This window comes from Pseudorasbora parva, chromosome 20, assembly GCF_024679245.1.
Source record: "Pseudorasbora parva isolate DD20220531a chromosome 20, ASM2467924v1, whole genome shotgun sequence".
Classification (NCBI taxonomy): domain Eukaryota; kingdom Metazoa; phylum Chordata; class Actinopteri; order Cypriniformes; family Gobionidae; genus Pseudorasbora; species Pseudorasbora parva.
Window position 1 is genome coordinate 17,148,747 of NC_090191.1, and position 21,148 is coordinate 17,169,894.

Genomic DNA, 21,148 nt, shown 5'->3' on the forward strand with positions numbered 1-21,148 from the left:
ATATTCAGCCTTTGACAAAATGGTCACAGTGCATCCAGAATCCACTTCGAATTCTATCTTCGAATTGCTATCTCTATGGCCTGCGCCACCTTCAAGGATTTTTCAAATGTAAGCTCTGGCTCCGCTAACAAACTCTTATACATGCGATCATCAATTATGCCACACACCAGCCTGTCGTGTTGCATCTCCTTCAATTTCTCGCCGTAATTGCAATGTTGAGCGAGCTCTCCTAGCGCTGCCACATTCTCAGTCACAGTTTCATTCGCTGCTGTAGTCCTTTAATTAAATTTAAATCTTTGGACTATTTCACTGGGCATTGGGTTATAATGTAACTGCAACAGATCAGTCAAGTTTCATATATGAAGTTTCATCAGGCTTGTTTGGGCCCCTCATCAAACTATATGTCCGACTACCCACCGAACTTAACAATATTGCCCTCTTCTTTTTTTCCTCCACAATCCCATTTGCTACGAAAAAATGTCCCAGCACTTCAACGTATTTCTCCCATGTTTGGTCCCATGACCATGACTGACTATCAAAGGCAGTAAGTGTTTCTACCATTGCCGCAGCCATCTCAACATCTTAGTTAGCGTTAGCTTCCTTGTCATCCAACACTCTCAGACTTCTTACTGTTCTTCCTCTGTGTCCTCTTAAACCTCATCCTCCCATCCTCGTTGCCAAATGTAGTATCTTGAATACTCAATAAGGAAGACGGACAGCAAGGTAGCATTTAGCAAACCGCTTTACCATGCATGAGACAACACAGCGCACAACAGGCTGACAGACTCTTCTTCTGCTAGTTCTACACACCCCATTTTAACTGTTGAACCCATATTTCCCCCTAGGGGACAAACCTAGTATAAAACCCATAAACTTCCCCATATACCACAGTTCACAGCCTTGCTTTAGAAGCAGACGGTGAGTAAAACTACTTCAAATGTCTGTGTGTAACTTAGTTGGATATCGTAGTGCAAGTAAACAGAACAACAGGATCATTTATCAATGGAGCATGTGATGTATGGTGTGTGTTCAAATGCAACTATACCACTATAGGTCCCTGTTTGTTTGTTATAAAACCACCCCAAACATACTAAACACAAAGCACACTTCTTCATTCAAAATGTGCTACTATTCCATTTTTGTTCTATGTAAACACTAGTCTGACATGCAAAACCGTTTCGCCTGCTACTGCTAACATTTAGTCGCACACAATAGTCCATAAACCAAATCATGTCCTCATTAACCACGAGTAAACACACACACAAATGTTGACAAGCCGCTAAATACAGTTACAGTACCACTTAGAGACATACTGCTGTTGCTGCTGCTTCTGTTCAATTTCATCCTTCGGATCAGATTCTGGATCATGCATAGTTGAATTTGATTAATAGCCATGGTTTATTTAAGTTAACTTCTTCTTTTCCATGCTTGAGGATGTCACAGCTTTCAGACGCTCTCAATGCAAATGCTGTGCGTGCTCGTGATTCTTTAACTACGCCCACATGATACGCCTCCATTCGCTCTTTTTTTTTTCTTCCAGAAAGACTCTGTACAGCCTATCTTTATTTTATAAATATAATAAAACGAAATACTTTTCTGAAATATGAAGGATGCAATACTACTCTATAGGTACTCAAGACGGACATGAGATTGACTGAAACTGAGTGCTCTCCACTCCTTAATGCTAAATCACTGAAGTAACCCTTTAAGTGTTTTTGTTTTCCACCAAGTTAAACATTCTCTACTAAAACATAGCACATTTTCCATGTTATATTCATGAATTAAAATAAGAAATTTAGATTTTCTTTGAGGTTAATTTTACTGCTATTAGTTACAAAAAAATGATGTTTCTTGACAATTACAGTAGCTTAATGTTTGTAGATTTTCTTAATGAATATTAGCTGGTTATTTAAAGGGGTGATGAATTGAGAAATCAACTTTCCCTTGAGCTTTTTATATATAAAAGGTCATGGTAATATAAGAATATCCTCTAAGTTTCAGAGCTGAAAACGTCCTGGTTAGTCAAAGAAAAGCTTTTATAGACACCAGGCTCAGCAAACCTGTGGTCAAACCAGGTCCTGTGCTTCATACTTACGTCACTGCGCAACAAAACACCTCTACAGAACGTCTAATCTAGTAGCCCTGCCCACCGACTCATCAGGGTATCCGCAGCGTCTTGAGAAGTATTAAAAGGTGATAAATCAATTTTGGGAAAATTAAGACCCTTATAAAGTATTAAAACGTCTTATCACAGCTTTATAAAGTCTTAAATTTCTTTAAAAAGTATTTTTTCTGAATTAGCTGTACAACAGTTTGAGTCCCAAAAGCATCGTAAAAGTGTTTGAATGTATTTTTTTTGTTTTTTTTTAAACCGAACAGGTACATAAACTAGGCTATTGTGGGTGCGGCCTCTGAGAGCACCAGAGCGGGCAGGCGGGCAGAAGTTCAAAACCACAAAGTAGGCTCTGGCGTGTTTTAGGTTGGTGAACGCATGAACAGAATGGGGAAGTGCAAATTTGTATCGTCCTGGCTGGAAATGCCGGACTTTAAAGAGTGGCTGCAGCTAGTCGAGGGGAATGTCAGGGTGACACAAAATAAGTATTGTGTCAATGGGCATTAACTCGTTAAAGTCCTACGTGTTGTGCTAACCACAACCTAGTGCTAACGTCATTTCACCACCGGCAGTCACACACCTGAAGCTACAGCTACGACCCAGACTATCTCTGCTTCCTCATCATCTGCAGCCGACATCAGAGTGGCACTGGGCGGCCCAGAAACACTGCTTGCTGAGGTGTTGTGGTGTCTCCACACAGAAACCCTATTCACTGAACTTGGCTGACGTGGCTGAAGTTTTCACGGCTATGGTTCCAAAATTCGGATATAGCAAAATCGTTTACTTGTGGCAAGGAAAAAACTGGATATATCATACTATTCGGGTTAGCACCACACTTCAAGCAGGAGCTCATCAACACCATCAACAAGGCTGGCCAGTTTGTTTTAATGTTTGACGAGTCGCTCAACCAGTCAACAAAAACGAAACAGCTTGTTGTCCACATTAGATTCTGGGAACGACGACCATTTCCAAATTAGGTACCTCCTGCTTAATACTATATATTATATATACTCTATATACTATATTTTTATTTATTTCATTTTCAACCTGTTATGTGTTTTGAGGAGTGTCATATAAAGATATGTTCTGGCTAGGTACCTTGGGTCTCAATTCTTGGGACACGGAAAAGCTGTCGACCTGTTGCATCACATCAAAGTAAGTTAACTTACTAGCATTTCAACTTTAAATTTTGATACTTAAGCCTATAGACAATGTGTGGCTAAAGTGTAGATTAATAGATGAGACTGGGATGTGGCAAGTGACTAAAAGCAGGTTGATGGAGTTGGGGAGGAGGAGCCATGGTTGATAAAGAGGTTGGTTGTCTGTCAGAAAGTATAAACATGTGACACACACGGTGTGATAAAGGTTACTGTTGTGTAGATTTAAGATTTGTGTGTGTTTACATGCTTGCATGGACGTGTGTGTGTGTGTGTGTGTGTGTGTGTGTATGCGCGTGCGTACATGTATTTGATTATGCATGTGTGTGGTTGCTGTGGGTTCTTTGACTAGCAAATTGTCTGAAGTTGGTTCAGAGTGAAGAGTGAAGTTGGTTGACCAGTCTAGCGGTTCAGTTTAGCTTGAATGGCTTGGAAGTAATTGGAGCACATTACCTGGATGTACAGTGAAGAACATTCACTCATGTTTGTTAGTACCACTTTTTTGTTTCACTTACAAAAACATATTGGTGTGCTAATATTGTATTTTTTGCTCCAGGATTTTGCACACCCAAAACATTGTTTCTTATAACCATTTTACATATAATATGAGTGAAAATCAGGCTAATACCTTACTGAATACCAGTGTATTCAAAAATAAACATAAATGGAATTTTGCCATTAATATACTTTTTGTTTATTCTCAGGAATGTGTTGCAAAACTGAATATGAGGCAGCTTCTCTCCATCAGTATGGACGGTCCAAATGTCAACTTGAAGCATGCAGACCTCCTCCAGACTGAGCAAGCTGAGCTGTATGGTGCTCATCTGGTTAATGTTGGAAGCTGTGGGTTTCACACCCTCCACAATGCACTGAAGGCAGGCTTTAACATGTGATAGATGGACAAGCTCCTTCGAGCACTCCGCTACCTCTTTCATAATGTTCCAGCTAGGAGGGAAGATTTTACTGCCTTGACTGGGTCCTACACCTTTCCCGCTACCATTCTGTGGCCACAGGTGGGTTGAGAGTTGTTTGCCATACACATTGCAAAAGGATTTGGCCCAAAATGTCAGTGCTTTTATTTTGCAACAATAAAGTGAAATGAAATTGGAGTGAGCAGACATTGTTCATTTTTCCCCGTGGCAGAGAGGACAGTTCAAGTATGGCCAATGGTCATGATGTACGTAAATGCTGTTAAGCAGAAGAAGCTTCCAAACCCCAGTACTGCCTCTTACGACACCATTGAGGCAGCACAAGCGGATCCCCTCATGATTGCCAAACTCCAGTTCTTCCTGGCAATATCCAGGACCTTTAGCCTCTTCCTGACCAACTATCAAACTAATGAGCCAATTCTGCCCTTCTTTGCCAAAGATTTGAGTGAGATGCTGAAGGTAATCATTACAATAGGGCCTAATTCAACTATCTACCCGTGGATGTGTGGTGGTCCACAACTCTTTAAAATCAATGTAATGAGTGCAGTTTTACATAGATTGTTACATAGAACTCACTTGAGATAAAACCTGGATGCCAACAAACACATCCACACACACCAGTTACTTCCTTTCATTTTATTTGTTCCTCGTTCACAATAATACAATATAAAATTAATACATAAATTCATAAAAGTCCCCTGAAAATTCCAGTGGTCAGGGCCATTGGATGTCTGGACCCCAGAAGCATGCACAGTGATACAGAAGGGTCCCTCACAAAGATTAAGACTGTAGTAAAAACAATGCTGCAGGACAAGAAGTTGGCAGGAGGCTCTCTGATGGTAGGAAAAACTTAGGGTGTTAGTGTGAAAGTTTCTAAGATTTTTTTCAACACAGAAGATATCTACAGTACACTACTTACCTTTTTATGTGTACAGATGCTGTGCTGTGTATTTGTCCATTGAAATATTAATCAAATGACTTGAATTATATTTTACCTATTTTTATTTTTTCTTATTCCAGGTGATGTAATCATACAACAGTTCCAGAGCTTTCTCTCTCTTGAGGCGAGAGATGAGAGATTCTCCTCCTTCCAGCCACTGAAGGAGAAACTTGATGTCTCCCTATTTAGCCCTCAGCAAGTCTTATACAGAGCTATATACGTTTTCTCAGAGCCTTTTATTTCTGTCCCATGGACAAGCCACGGTGGAAAAAGGGTTTTTCATCAATAAGGAGGTTGAAACATGCAGCATCCTTGAAAAGTCGATGGAAGCTTTGAGGCTGATATGTGACAAGATCAGTGTCTGTGGGTGTGTTTTGAAGGTACCTCTCACAAAGGAGCTCATGGCTTCAGTAGCCTGTGCAAGGTCAAGGTACAGGAGTTACCTGGAAGATTAACAGAAGAATAAACAGAGTTCCACACAGGACCTCAAAAGAAAAGCAGTGCAAGAGGAGATAGAAGACCTGAAACGGAAACGAACGGTTCTGACAGAGGTGTGCGACTCCCTTCCAAACAGATGCTGATAAGTTAGCCGAGCAGGCAGAGGGAAAATCTGGGACATTAATGGCACAACTGATCACGAAGTCCAATATCCCCAGAAGACGAGTAAAGTAAAGAAAAACAGAACAAATTGATCCAAACTGAGAAGCTGCTGGGAAAAAAATCAGAAGAACTGAGGCACATGTCAGCATGATTGTTGTTGAGGGTGGAGCAAAGTTTTGTTTTGTTTTTTAATAAACTTTGCTTTGATTTACTCTCCCAGCCTATTTGATGTTTTTTGTATCAGAGTGGTCTATAGTCTTTATCACAAACTAAAACTGTTAAGTTAAAAGTATCACTGATGTAAATGGTTACAGCTTGAAGTGGCAGTGAGGTATTAAAAAAATTGAAAAGGTATTAAAAGTAATTTCAAGATTCCTGCATATACCCTGCTCATGGAGCTGTTTGGTCGATCACAAGCCAGCCGCAATAAACATGTGGAAGATAGCAAGCAAGATATTGTGGAAGAACACAGTCGCTGCATAAGCTTCCTTCGGATCATAATATTAGGAATGTGTGATACTTCATTCATTTTTAATGAAGTTCCAGCTCACGTGGGGAAGAAAGTGGTCTTCTGTTCACTGCGGAATCATTTGTAAGCAAATCTCCTGTTCAATTCACTGCGGAATCATTTGTGAGCAAATCTCCGCTCGATGCTGGATTTGGATCCGACAGGAATGGTGCAACACAAATGTGAGTAAAACATGTTTTTATATGTAATAGTATTGCATTGTTATAGATCGTTTTGTTTATGTGTACGTGTCTAACAGAGCATACTGTAGCGTCTGGAGTCTCTCTCATCAGGACCATAGATGAGTCAATTCTGATGTTTAGGGTGGATAGCTTTTAGCCACATATAAATTAGGGGCCCGATGCCAACGAGTCTGGAGAAGCTGACCTTCGACAGTTTGTGACCGAATTGAAATGAGACGGGCAGCATCTTTGGAAAACTGTGGCAACTTCAATCAGATTGTTATCTGGTCACATGACTTGAACCCTGTCCCCCCCTTCACATTCTCCCAGACAGAGAGACGCAGAGACTCTTGCCAATACACACACACTGACTTTCCTTATGAAGCTTTAATTAAAACTATTACAGACTGTATATGAGGTATCATTGTGTGTATGTATGCTCCATATGTCATACCAACATAGTCATGATGTATAAACAATGTAAGTTCATTTTAAATTCTTGTATTCCTGTGTAAGAATGTATCTCTGCTTTAATATCTCCCAGCCATAACGTGTTTGATATCTAAATATTCCTCTCTCTTTTTCTTAATCAACGATGCACAGAATAGGATTATGAAATGTATCATTAATACGTTTAGCAAACTTGGGAGTAAAACTGTATAAAATCGACACCAGTGATGCCAGTAACGCGTTACATAGTAACGCGTTACTCTAATCTGACTACTTTTTTCCAGTAACGAGTAATCTAACGCGTTACTATTTCCAAACCAGTAATCAGATTAAAGTTACTTATCCAAGTCACTGTGAGTTACTATTTTAGTCATTTTCCTTTGTAAAAACCGACAGCTTATCAAAGTTCTCAGCCCGAGGGCTGGAGCCTTGTTTTTTTATTTATTTATTTTATTTTTTACATTGTTGCAGCCATTAAAATAGTTCAGTTTTGTTTTTAATGTCAAAGTAGTTATTTTTCGTTTCGTTTTTTATTATCCTAATTTTGTTTGTTAAATTTAAGTTTATATAGGCAAGACAATTCAAGAGTTGGTTTGAGAGACTAGGCTATTAAACATGCGGTTAACTCACTGGGTCGTCACATAAAAAAATTAAAACTTTAATTTAACAAACAAAAATTGCTCCAAACATTTTTCTAAATGAACTTAAAAAATAAACGAAACGAAATATAACTACTTTGACATTAAAAACAAAGTAGGCTAGTTATTATACCACCACAAAGGCATTTCTGACGAGCTGAGGCAGCTGATAGATTAGCCTACTGCTCACAACATGCTCGCAACGGTGCTCAAAAAACCCGAAACGGGCTACACAATCTAAACAACAACAACAAAAAAAGTACAGGCAGGTTGTCTTATAGCCTACCTTACACTTCAGCAAAATTAATATAAATCCGATCTTCAATTCCCGCGGTATATGCTCATTTAACGGAGTTCACATCAAAGCAAAAGATTCCAGCATTTTATTCAGCAGCTCATTTTAAATTCAATGATCGCAATATGAGAGAGAGAGCGACCTAAGCACTGGTAAGATCATTAGTCTCATTATTTTATATTGAAGATGATTGTGTTTTGTGTGACTTATTTTAAAGTTTCATTTACGGCCATGCGTTGGCTTGCTTTACTCATCTGCAGCGATGTTGCAGTAGCACCGTCATATCTATCTGACTACAACATAACACGCTCTCACACATTTATTTTTTAATTATTTGCCAGGAGTAAAATTTACACATGTGGTTTAAACAACCAGATATATTTACATTTGTCCGGTTTAGTTTGAAATGCTTTCATGCACCTTCTGAATTGGTTTGTTTGAGTGATCGGAATTAAATACGTCTGGAAAGACTCTCGGAAGGCATTTAGGCCTACTCCTGGTCATTTCGCAATCAGATAGATACCTGGTCAGAGAAAACGAATGAAGGAACCAGTTGTAAAAAGGCCATAACTCTAGCAGCTGCTCTGAAGAAACGGACTCTTTAACCCTGCGCGAGCCATATCTTGACAGTGGCGCAAGCTATCATGGTCTCATGTTGTTTCCACCAGCACATCTCATTGTTCATTTTAATTATTAAAATAAATATAAAACGAAGGAGAAGCCTAAAAAAGGGGGCGTAAAAAAGTCGGGACCGTCAGTCTCGGGCATAAATACAATAAAGTGTGTTGCCAAAAACGGTTGTCATTTCTATTTTGAGGCGGCAGCGGTGTTGTCGGCAACTGCTGAATGTAACTAATAAAGTAACTTGTAATCTAACTTAGTTACTTTTAAAATCAAGTAATCTGTAAAGTAACTAAGTTACTTTTTAAAGGAGTAATCAGTAATCAGTAATCAGATTACTTTTTCAAAGTAACTGTGGCAACACTGATCGACACCCTTTACGACAGCTGATAAGACATGCAAAGCAGGTCGTAAACAGAGACAAAGAGAATTTTTCCCGCTCAGAATTCACCCTCTGGATTGGGTAAACTATCCCAGAAGGGGTGTGGATTAAATGTCTTAAAAGACAAGTGGAAACATTTCTTTGGTCTCTTCTCTACTCGTTCTCAGACCTTTCCTATTGTCCTCTGAAGCCGGCTCACCCCCTGCCATGAGGCTTCGGCCCTCGGCTAGGAGGTGAAGCCAACATTGGTTGTTTCCGTTGAAGTCAGTGCACTCCGCTACTCAGTCCTTGGACAAAGGCGGACAGGCACTGTGTGCCTGCGGTTCAGGCTTATATCGTACCATCTTTCGGGCTATGTGGTTGTATCTCTCTATTAGTGTTACTCGATCTTAGCGCTGCATTCGATACTATCAATCACAATATTCTTTTGAATAGAATCGAAAATTATGTTGGCATTAGTGGAACTGCTTTGGCATGGTTTAAATCTTACTTATCTGACCGTTATCAGTTTTTAGCAGTAAATGAGGAGATGTCACACCGATCACAAGTTCAGTATGGAGTAACGCAAGGCTCAGTGTTAGGACCGTTGCTTTTCACCCTGTATATGCTACCACTGGGAGATATCATTAGGAAGCATGGCGTTAGTTTTCATTGTTATGCTGACGATACTCAGCTCTATATTTCCTCACGCCCTGACAAAACCTACCAATTCACAAGATTAACGGAATGCATAGTTGATATAAAAAATTGGATGAATAGTAATTTCCTGCAACTAAATTCAGATAAAACTGAATTTTTAATTATTGGACAGAAAAGCTCCACAAGTAGTAACCGAGAATACTGTCTAACACTTGATGACTGCTCTGTCAAGACCTCATCGTCAGTGAGGAACCTGGGTGTGCTCTTTGATACCAATCCCAAATACCAAAGCCACGTTTCTAGCATCTGTAAAACCGCATTCTATCATCTTAAATATATATAATATTATATATATATATATATATATATATATATATATATATATATATATATATATATATATAAATTACGGCACATGCTTTCAATGCAAAATGCTTAACAGTTAGTACATGCATTCATGAGCTCAAGGCTAGATTATTGTAATGCTCTACTGGGTGGTTGCCCTGCTCGCTTAATAAACAAACTTCAGCTAGTCCAAAATGCAGCAGCTCGAGTTCTTACTAGAACCAGGAAGTATGATCATATTAGTCCAGTTCTGTCAACACTGCACTGGCTCCCTATTAAACATCACAAACATTTTAAAATCTTGCTTATTACTTACAAAGCACTAAATGGTTTAGCTCCCCGGTACTTAAGTGAGCTTCTAACACATTATACTCCATCACGTCTATTGCGGTCTCAAAACTCTGGCCAGTTGATCATACCTAGAATATCTAAATCAACTGCAGGCGGTCGATCCTTTTCCTATTTAGCTCCTAAATTGTGGAATAGTCTTCCTAGCATTGTTCGGGAAGCAGACACACTCTGTCAGTTTAAATCTAGACTAAAAACACATCTATTTACTATGGCATGCACATAGAACATTTTTAACTTTCATTATTCAAATCAATTGACGGATTGTTAGGCTGCATTAACTAGGTCAGCCGGAACCAGGAACACTTCCCACAACACCTGATGTACTCGTTACATCATAAAATGAGTGGCATCTACACTAATGTTAGTCTCTCTGTTTATCCCGAGGTTTATCCCGGATCTGGGCCCTGTCCGGATCGGATGGTGGACCTGCCTGGACATGACCAACGCATCCTGGAGTGTCTGCTGAGCCGTGTCAATTGGTGTCTCCTCTGAATTTGCCTCACTGGCACGACATGCTCAAAACCCGTCTCCGGCGCAATAATTCCGATATTTCATGTATTCATACTCTTGTGTAATCGACGCCCCATCCTAAATAAATCTGTCTCTTTCGTGATACCCTGAAATTTTGAATATTCAAATTGAATATGATTTCTGACCTGTAAGGTTGCCAGAATAATAATCTTACATGGTGTGTTAATAGGCCAGAGGAGAACTGGCACCCCGACTGAGTCTGGTTTCTCCCAAGGTTTATTTTTCTCCATAATGCCCTGATGGAGTTTTGGTTCCTTGCCACTGTCGCCTTTGGCTTGGCTTGCTCAGTTGGGGACACTAAAATTATGATTAAAGTTATTCAACTAATTACACAAATAAAATTAATGAATTAGGTTGTATTTAATTCTATAAACTATAATACTGATATGCCAACATTGTCGCTATATGATAAATTAAAAATAAGCTGATAACATCTCTGTTTTCTCCAGTACGACTGTACAGCCAAATCTAATTTTGTTGCAATATTATCCTGTTTGACACTGTGACACTGCTTTGACACAATCGTGATTGTAAAAGCGCTATATAAATAAAGTTCATTGATTGATTGATTGATTGATATTTGTATATATAAAATATAAAAATAATAGTCAAATCAATCGCGGGTCGATGAGAAATAAAACATTGTGTTTGTTTGAGAAAGACGTTTATTACGGTGGCCCAGTAATGCAGCCGTACTTAATGAAACCACAACACAACGAATTTGCCACAACACAACGAAATCACCACAACATAACGGAAACGAGCCACAACACAACGGAAACAAGGCACAACACAATGGAAACGAGCCACAACACAATGAAATCACCACAATACAACAGAAAGGAGCCACAGCACGACGGAATCACCACAGCACGACGTAATCGCCACAACACAGCGGAAATGCTCCCAACCACGAGCGGGCTTTCGCAGTGCAATAACGTTAGTTTTCCTTGCCATTGCTCTATAGATTGGCCAGTCTTACAAAGATATAAACACTACGATCAGTTGTAAGTGTGTAACCATTGTATATCGAAATATCAACTCAAAATCACCTACATGCATTATAGCTGCATATTTATACTCAAAAACGTTTTTACTCGCGATAACGGCGCTTGATGCCTAAAGCCTAGTTCAGACTCCACGATTTTCAAACTCGTCGGGTCACTGCTCTTTTCACACTGCATGACTATCTGGGGTATCATTCAGTCACTGTTGTGTTCACACTGACCGATGGTTTGACGACCGGGGTATTCACACTGCATGACTGAACAAGAGGAAGAATCGCTAACGCCGAGGGACAACTCTCTCTCTCCGGTGTGCAAACTACCGTTTCCCAACTACACGTGCGATGTGACAAGTAAACAACGCGAGATCACACGTGCGTCAGACCGGAGTTCTCGCGCAAGACTTGGAATTGTTATTAAAAATTATAAACTGCACAAAGTTTGCTTCAAATTGTGTGCGCGCTGATTTGTGGAGAAAAAGAAGAAAGCTTATGGTGGAAGAAATTGTTGGAGAGACAGCGGGAGCCAGGATTGTGTTCTGCAAAGACAGTTTGAGGTAAATAAACAATTTTGTAAAGTGCTGCTGCTGCGGCTGGATGTGCAAATGTTTGGCCTTTGTTTCTGTTTAATAGAATTGTAAATATATCTATTAAAATACTGATATTTTGCTCTATAACTCCTCCATTAACCTCCCGCTGCCATGTATCTCACTCGTTCATTGGCTGTCGGCCATCGCCGATGTAATTTTCAGTCAGAACGCAGTTCACACAGCAGGAGTTTCAATCGCTGACAGCTCCAGATATTAAACATGCCAAATATCTCACCGGCGTCGGCGACCCGTCTGCGATTCTCTCTGATCGCGTCTTTGATTATTCACACTGCGTGATTGTCACTCGCGTGCACGAGCACCGATTTGCCTATGATCTCGGCCATTTGTCGGCGATTTCACAAAACCTGTCGGCGACTCAAAATCGGGGCAAAAATGAACTAGTGAACAGTGTGAACTAGGCTTAAGGGAACATCTGCCAATTCCACCAAGTGGTTGAAACGTATAATTTTATTAATTAAAATTACTTTTTTTGTTTTGTTTAAATGTTCATATTCCAATGTTATGCATTGAGTCAGTTTTTTAGAATACAAAAAAGCTGTGGGATTTTAACTTAAAAGCTTAAGAGCATTAAAAGCTGTGTCTATTTTTAAATGTTAAAAGTAATTTTAATTCATACAAATTACATGTTTCAACTGCATGGTGGAATTGGCAGACGTTCCCTCAGGGATCATATGCCATGGCAACGCGTAAAAGCGTTTTTGAGTATAAATATGCAGCTATAATGCCTGTAGGTGATGTTGAATTGATATTTCATGTCGATACACAAAAAGGATACACACTTAATACTTATCGTAGTGTTTAAATCTTTGTAAGACTGGCCAATCAATGGCAAGGGAAACTAACTTTATTGCACTCCGAGAGCCCCTCATGGTCGGGAGCATTTCCGTTGTGTTGTGGTGATTCCGTCGTGCTGTGGTGATTTCGTTGTGTTGTGACGCGTTTCCGTTGTGTTGTGGCGATTTAGTTTTGTTGTGCCTTGTTTCCGATGTGTTGTGGCAATTTCTTTGTGTTGTGGTTTAATGTAGTACGGCTGCACTACTGGGCCACCGTAGTTTACTCTGTGATCGAGAGAATCATTCTGGTTGTCGCTTCTCCCTCAATCTCTCCTCTCCCTGGTGAACTGACAGGGGAGCTTAAGCTCATTAAATATGCAAATCGTATTCAATCCAAGTCTCCAGTGCGTGATGCCCATCAAAACCCAGCGTTTTGGAGAGTGCCTCAAAACCAGTGTACAAAATAGCCTATTACTTATTAGTTATGATGTTTTTGAATGTAAAAACCACACAACCATCATTAGTTGACCTCAGACAACAGTATAAAAAAATAAAAAAGCCAGTTATTAAAGCCACCTTTAAAATGATTAGAAATTAAATCAATATCAGGGATTGAGTTGATGCATAGTGTACCTAGTGTATTGTTCATGCAACCCTCATATACAAACAATATTTTAAATGTATTTGTGGTGTGACAGGCAGCGGGGCGAGGGACCGCGAGAGCTGCGGAAGACGAGAGAAATCCAGGCCTGGTCCTCTCTCGTCTTCCGCAGCTCTTGCTCCTCCTTATATGCTCCCGCCACATGGCCGCGAGACGAGACCGGTGTGCCACGCAGCTGGCACTCGTGAACGTTAATCACCGGCCCGCTCTCGCGGTCCCTCGCCCCGCTGCCTGTCACACCACAGTATTATTCATATTTTTAATCATACCCTCATTGTGTCATACAGACACCGTACATAACAGAAGGAGAAGAACAAGGTGAATAAACATACAAGTTCTTTATTGATGCAGAGACCGGAGAAGCAGGCGTGAGACAAGGGTAAGTTTCTGCAATGGGATAATCAGATGAAGACTTAGCTGGTGGTAATATGAGTTCATGTCTTTGCAGAAGGAGATCGGGAACAGAATGCAGGCGAACAGGATCCAGGAGGACGATGGCTGAAGATAGAGGACGGAAGACAGAAGACAGGATTAGGCAAAGCACAGTTGAGTATTACTGGTAGGTAGTCTATAGCATACAACAAACCGACGAGACCAGCCACAGAAGTGAATATGATGGCTGATGTGTGAGAACGAGGGTGATGGTTTGCAGGTGCAAGAGATTTGGGAGTGTGTACAGGTGGTGAGTCGGAGGCATTCTGGAAAGTTTTGTGCTGAGGGTGAGTGAGCTGGTGACTGTAACACATTAGAGGGTGAGCCCCCTAATATTGAAATCGGCCTTGGGTGATATGTTTATATGTACATTTGCCCCCTGGATGCATTCATTTAAACAGTTTGTATATGCTTTATATATAAGATGATTAACTCCATAGCAGAGTAAGTCAGTAATATCACCTATAGCTAAATGAAGGCATGAACCTTTTCTGTTCCCTAGAGAGAGAGAACAACAAAAGACATTTCCAGCACTCTTTTCTCAGCATGCATGTGAATTTTTTTTTTTTTTCACATGCATGTGTGGTACTGCTAGTTTGATAATTGAAGCACCTATTTTACTGGAGTAACACTTACTTAAACTAAGGAAACAGATAAATCTTCAAGTAAATAATTGAGAAATTCCAAGTTGCAAGAAATGTTACATTAAGCCTAGTTCACATTGCCCGATTTTTCTCCCGATTTTGACTCGCCGACAGGTTTTCAAAATTGCCAAGAAATGCCCGAAATCATAGGCAAATCGCTGCTCGTGCAGGCAAGTGACAATCACGCAGTGGGAATGATCAAAGACGCGATCAGAGAGAATCGCAGACGAGTCACCGACACCCGCAAGATATTTGGCATGTTAAATTTTTAGACCTGACGGCGATTCAAGCTCCTGCTGTGTGAACTGTGTTTTGACTGAAAATTGCATCGACGATGACCGACAGCTAATTCAGGGAGGTTTAGGGAGGAGTTTTAGAGCAGAATATCAGTATTTTAACGTTTGCACATCCAGCCGCAGCAGCAGCAGCACATTACAAAATTAATTATTTACAAACTCTCTTTTCAGAACACAATCCTGGCTCACCGTTGCCTCTCCAACAATTTCCTCCACCATAATCTTTTTCTTCTTTTTCTCCACAAATCAGTGCACATGCAATTTGAAGCAAACTTTGTGCAAAAAGTCTCAATCCAAGTTTTGCGCGAGAACTCTGGTCTGACGCACGTGCGATCTCGCGTTGTTTACTTGTCATATCGCACGTGTAGTTGGGAAACGTAGAATGCACTGTAAGAGCAACGTTCACACCGCCAGCGATTTTGTCACTGCAGTCGCCAGCGCCAGAGATTCATGTCGCTAGTGGGCGTTCCCACTACGGGTTGAATATAAACGTCATTAAATAGTTGTAGTGACTGGACCACATATATTAATAACTTAAATTAGCTCAATAGGGAATTATGGGGATTCATATTTAATTATTTATTATTAATCATAACTGGTTATGATCAAACAATAAATCTTTAAATCACCCAATAGGACATACCTAACCTAGGTATTTAAGCAATATAAATTTGGTTAACAACAATAGATTGCAATTAACGAATATATATTAAATCATTACAGAATAACCTTTAAATAATTAATTCAAAACTCATCTGATCCGTTCTTTTAACGAACGATCAGTACAATCTCTTATCAACTCTCAAAGCTTTTATTCTTTCCACCCAAATCTTCGGGAAGGTTACTTCTCTGGCCATAAAGAATAAACTTTCTGAGCTATTGGGATATTAGTAAATTATTCAAAGATAATCATGATATCTGTAGCTAGATCTGAACATTAAAGTTACTTATGTCTTGTGAGCAGTAACAATGACAATTAAACATGGATACAATGGTTTTAATAATTGATACTACGAACACATACGACTAGATAAAGAATACATGTATATACAGAATAGCAACAGGTAACGAAATAGGAGAGACAGAGAAAAGGCAAGCAGTATGGCAATTTCACAACAAGCAACCCCAGAGAGCCAGGAATGGATAATATCACCTTCAAAAGGGGTACAAAATCTTAAAACGCATCTATAGCTCGATAGAATTTATACTTGCATGGGCTTCTTTGTGCTAAGTATAAATGGATGTGTGCAAGGCCTCTCAGAGCGTCTCTCGTTCGGAGTTCGTGTTTCCGATCCGCGGGAAGTTTGAAAGTTGCTTGGGAGCGAGTGTCGTTGCCGAAAAGGAGGAAGAGGAGATCGTCTCGTTCAAGTTGGGAAGTTGACTGAGCAACGATATGCTGGTGTTGCTGTCCTTTAAAGGTGCAGTACATACGCCCATCTTTTCCTGAGATGGCCAATCATGGGTAGGAGTTTTAGGCGGGAGAGAAGTTTCTTTGTCTCCATTTACGACTCCATTTGCCTAATTTACGACGGTGTCAAAACTGGTACATTTCTACTCCAAATGGTGGTAAACAAAATGTGATGCATTTCATAATCACATACTATGCACCATCGTTTCAGGACGAGAGAGAGGAATGCGTTAATATCAAACACTGTATGGCTGGGAGATATTAAAGCAGAGATACATTCTTACACATGAATACAAGCATTTAAAATGAACTTACATTGTTCGTTTAATCATGGTTAGGTTGGTATGACCTAAGGAGCATGCATACACACAAAGATACATCATATACAGTCTAGAATAGTCTTAATTAAAACTTCATAAGGAAAGTGTGTGTGTGTTTGTGGGTCTGTGTGTATTGGGAGAATCTTCGGCATCTCTCTGTCTGAGAGAATGTGAGGGGGGAACAGGGTTCAAGTCATGTGACCAGATAACAATCTGATTGAAGTTGTCACAGTTTTCCAAAGATGCTGCCTGTCTCATTTCAATTCGGCCACAAACCCAGACTCGTTGGCATCGGGCCCCTAATTTATATGTGGCTAAAAGCTATCCACCCTAAACATCAGAATTGACTTATCTTTGATCCTGATGTGAGAGAGACCACAGACGCTACATAGTACTGTTTTTATTACTAGTGTTTTACAGAACAGAGCAAGTTATTAGAATACATACACACTGTACTGTAATAGGTAGACCCTATTGCATGCAGTTTATTCAAAACTTACTTTATATCCCCACAATCCCAGACACGTTTTTCCATGCATAATTTTTTTTAATGTGTCTCTTTATGTAGGCAACACAGAGACATATCGTAAAGAACAGGGGACTTGCTAAAAGCTAATATCAACAACTCCTCCGGACACTGCAGTAGCAGCAGTAAAGCAGACGGATCACGTGCACTCCACTGACTTCACTCCTATTGGTTGTCGATCACGAAAATCGCTTCTCGTTTGCATAAAGTTAAAATTTCGGAACTTTTGTCGTCTGTCTCACGTCGCTTGACACGCCCACATTCTGTCGCCAACGGTCACTGTCGCTCGTGTCGCTGGAAGTCGCCAGCGCTCCATTGAAATAAATGGCCGTGGCATGGAGGCAATCAGCCTGTGGCACTGCTGAAGTGTTATGGAGGCCCAGGATGCTTCGATAGCGGCCTTAAGCTCATCCAGAGTGTTGGGTCTTGCGTCTCTCAACTTTCTCTTCACAATATCCCACAGATTCTCTATGGGGATCAGGTCAGGAGAGTTGGCAGGCCAATTGAGCACAGTAATACCATGGTCAGTAATCCATTTACCAGTGGTTTTGGCACTGTGAGCAGGTGCCAGGTCGTGCTGAAAAAACGAAATCTTCATCTCCATAAAGCTTTTCAGCAGATGGAAGCATGAAGTGCTCCAAAATCTCCTGATAGCTATCTGCATTGACCCTGCCCTTGATAAAACACAGTGGACCAACACCAGCAGCTGACATGCCACCCCAGACCATCTGTGGGTACTTGACACTGGACTTCAGGCATTTTGGCATTTCCTTCTCCCCAGTCTTCCTCCAGACTCTGGCACCTTGATTTCCGAATGACATGCAAAATTTGCTTTCATCCGAAAAAAGTACTTTGGACCACTGAGCAACAGTCCAGTGCTGGTTCTCTGTAGCCCAAAAGTGTCTTGACCTCGGGAATGCCGCACCTGTAGCCCATTTTCTACACACGCCTGTGCATGGTGGCTCTGGATGTTTCTACTCCAGACTCAGTCCAATCGGAATCGGTCCTTCTCCACAATCTTCTTCAGAGTCCGGTCACCTCTTCTCGTTGTGCAGATTTTTTTCCACACTTTTTCCTTCCCACAGACTTCCCACTGAGGTGCCTTGATACAGCACTCTGTGAACAGCCTATTCGTTCAGAAATTTCTTTCTGTGTCTTACCCTCTCGCTTGAGGGTGTCAATGATGTTAGCCAGCAGCCATATCACCCTGTAGCCCAAGACTGGTTTCCCACTGAAGCTAAGCAGGGCTGAGCCTGGCCAGTACCTGGATGGGAGACCAACTGGGAAAACCAGGTAGCTGCTGGTAGAGGTGTTAGTGAGGCCATCAGGGGGTGCTCACCCTGTGGTCTGTGTGGGTCCTAACACCCCAGTATAGTGATGGGGACACTATACTGACAAAGAGCACCGTCCTTCGGATGAGACGTTAAACCGAGGTCCTGACTCTCTGTGGTCATTAAAAATCCCAGGATGTCCTTCGGAAAAAAAAGAGTAGGGGTGTAACCCCGGCATCCTGGCCAAATTTGCCCATTGGCCTCTGTCCATCATGGCCTCCTAATAATCCCCATATCCTGATCTTCATCACTAGGTCTCCTCTCCACCAATCAGCTGGTGTGTGGTGAGCGTTCTGGCGCAATATGGCTGCCGTCGCATCATCCAGGTGGATGCTGCACATTGGTGGTGGTTGAGGAGATTCCCCCCTTCAATGTAAAGTGCTTTGGGTGTCTAGAAAAGCAATATATAAATCATATATAAATCGAACGCATTATTATTATTATTATTATTATTATTTTTATTATTATTATTATTAATGATGGCCTTCTGGACAGCAGTCAGGTCGGCAGTCTTACCCATGATTGCGGTTTTGAGTAATGAACCAGGCTGGGACTTTTTAAAAGCCTCAGGAATATTTTGCAGGTGTTTAGAGTTAATTAGTTTATTCAGATGATTAGGTTAATAGCTCGTTTAGAGAACCTTTTCATGATATGCTAATTTTTGAGATATGAATTTGGGGTTTTCATGAGCTGTATGCCAAAATCATCAGTATTAAAACAATAAAAGACCTGAAATATTTCAATTAGAGTGCAATGAATCTAAAATATATGAAAGTTTAATTTTTATCATTACATTATGGAAAATAATGAACTTTATCACAATAATATTTTAATTTTTTTTAAATATTATTGTGATTTTTTCTAATTTTTTGAGAAGGACCTGTACAGAGGAGATCAAAATTACAGAACAATTTAGAAACATTAGATTTTTTGCTAAAATATTGTTGATATTCATTGATTGAAGTTTGAAGGACGATTAGCTGTGGGTATACCATTGTTCTGCTAGCATGTTTTACAAAAATACCAAGGTTCTTCAACAAAAACCTTTATTTAGTCAAAAACACTGTGATAAAAATTAGAGAACAATAACCAATGCAGCACAAAAACAAACATTACAACTAAAATGTGATGCTTACAGCAGTCAAAAATTTGTAGGAGGTATAGAGGCCCGTGCTTTGAATGAGCTCAGCACATCTGTGGCCACAGGACATCACTAGATACTCACACTGCTCTGGTGTGATCTTGGTCCACTCTTCTTCCAGTCTCTTCCACAGTTCGGTAACTGTAGTGGGTTTCTTAGCCATAACTTTGTCGCCAATGATTTTACATAGATTTTTAATGGGGTTTAGATCAGACTCTGGGCTGGCCCTTTCATTATTTCAATGTTGCAAGGAACTGCTTTACCCGTTTTGCAGTGTGATAGGGGGCATTCTCTTGCATAAAAATGATGGGCCGATTGGGAGATGCTCGCAGTGAAGGAACCACATGTTGCCGAAGGAGGTTCTAAACAGGTTCTGATGGGCACATGACTATTAACTAATTCAAAATTAATTTAAAACTCATAACCACAATTACATATTACTTAATCAGTTAGTTAATAGTCATGTGCCCCAACAAGTAAAGTCATAACATAATGATACCTTTATAAATCATTGGCTAATGATTAATTAAAGCAGACAACTGGGAGTTGAATTGCATGGCTTTGACCCCTTGTGGTAATTAACACGTAAATTTACATTATTAGTTAATATAATATGTTATTAAGGAATGAATACATTATGACACATTTAACTAATAGCGTTTTAATGATTACTTAATCTATTAATCATGATGAATCTTCATAAGTTGCTGATGCAATATTAATAAATGGGTTAGTTCACCATTAGTAATACATTAACTCATGATTATCTGTGTATTAGTTAAGCATGAATTAATCCATATTAGTGCACCCGTATTGTAAAGTGTTACCATATTTTACAATTAAAATGAAATATATTGTAACAGTCTCCAACAACCTTGAAGATAAATACAAGACAAACTAATGACCATCCTTGCATTCAAAGATAAAGAGCAAATTTAAGTATGGATAACAACAGAGATATGCGTTTAAAGTTGTGGTTCTTGGCAGACTGTTTTATCTAAAGCAACTTACATTGCATTCAAAGTATATATTTTATCAATTCATGCCTGGGGATCAAAACCCAATTGGCTTTGCTAGCACCGTGGTCTACAGTGTGAGCTGAATGTGTGCAGTTTAGTTTCATTAAGTGGATTGACTGATGGAAGTCACAGTATGTTGTAATAGTCTTTTATCTAAAAACATCAAAGGAAATTAGTTTCCTCACGACACAAGCCCTTTAAAGTGCTATTATCCAAAGCTCCTTTCAGTGCACTGAGTAAAGACAGAAGTTGGAATGAAAAAAAAAAGTCATGATGTACCTGCAGGGAACAGAAGGGCTGAT

General features: G+C 40.0%; 1 pseudogene; it reads left to right on the forward strand.

Annotated features, from left to right (window-relative positions):
- The first annotated feature begins 18,544 nt into the window (after positions 1-18,544).
- Positions 18,545-18,661, forward strand: LOC137049989 (5S ribosomal RNA; annotated as a pseudogene).
- The last annotated feature ends 2,487 nt before the right edge of the window (positions 18,662-21,148 follow it).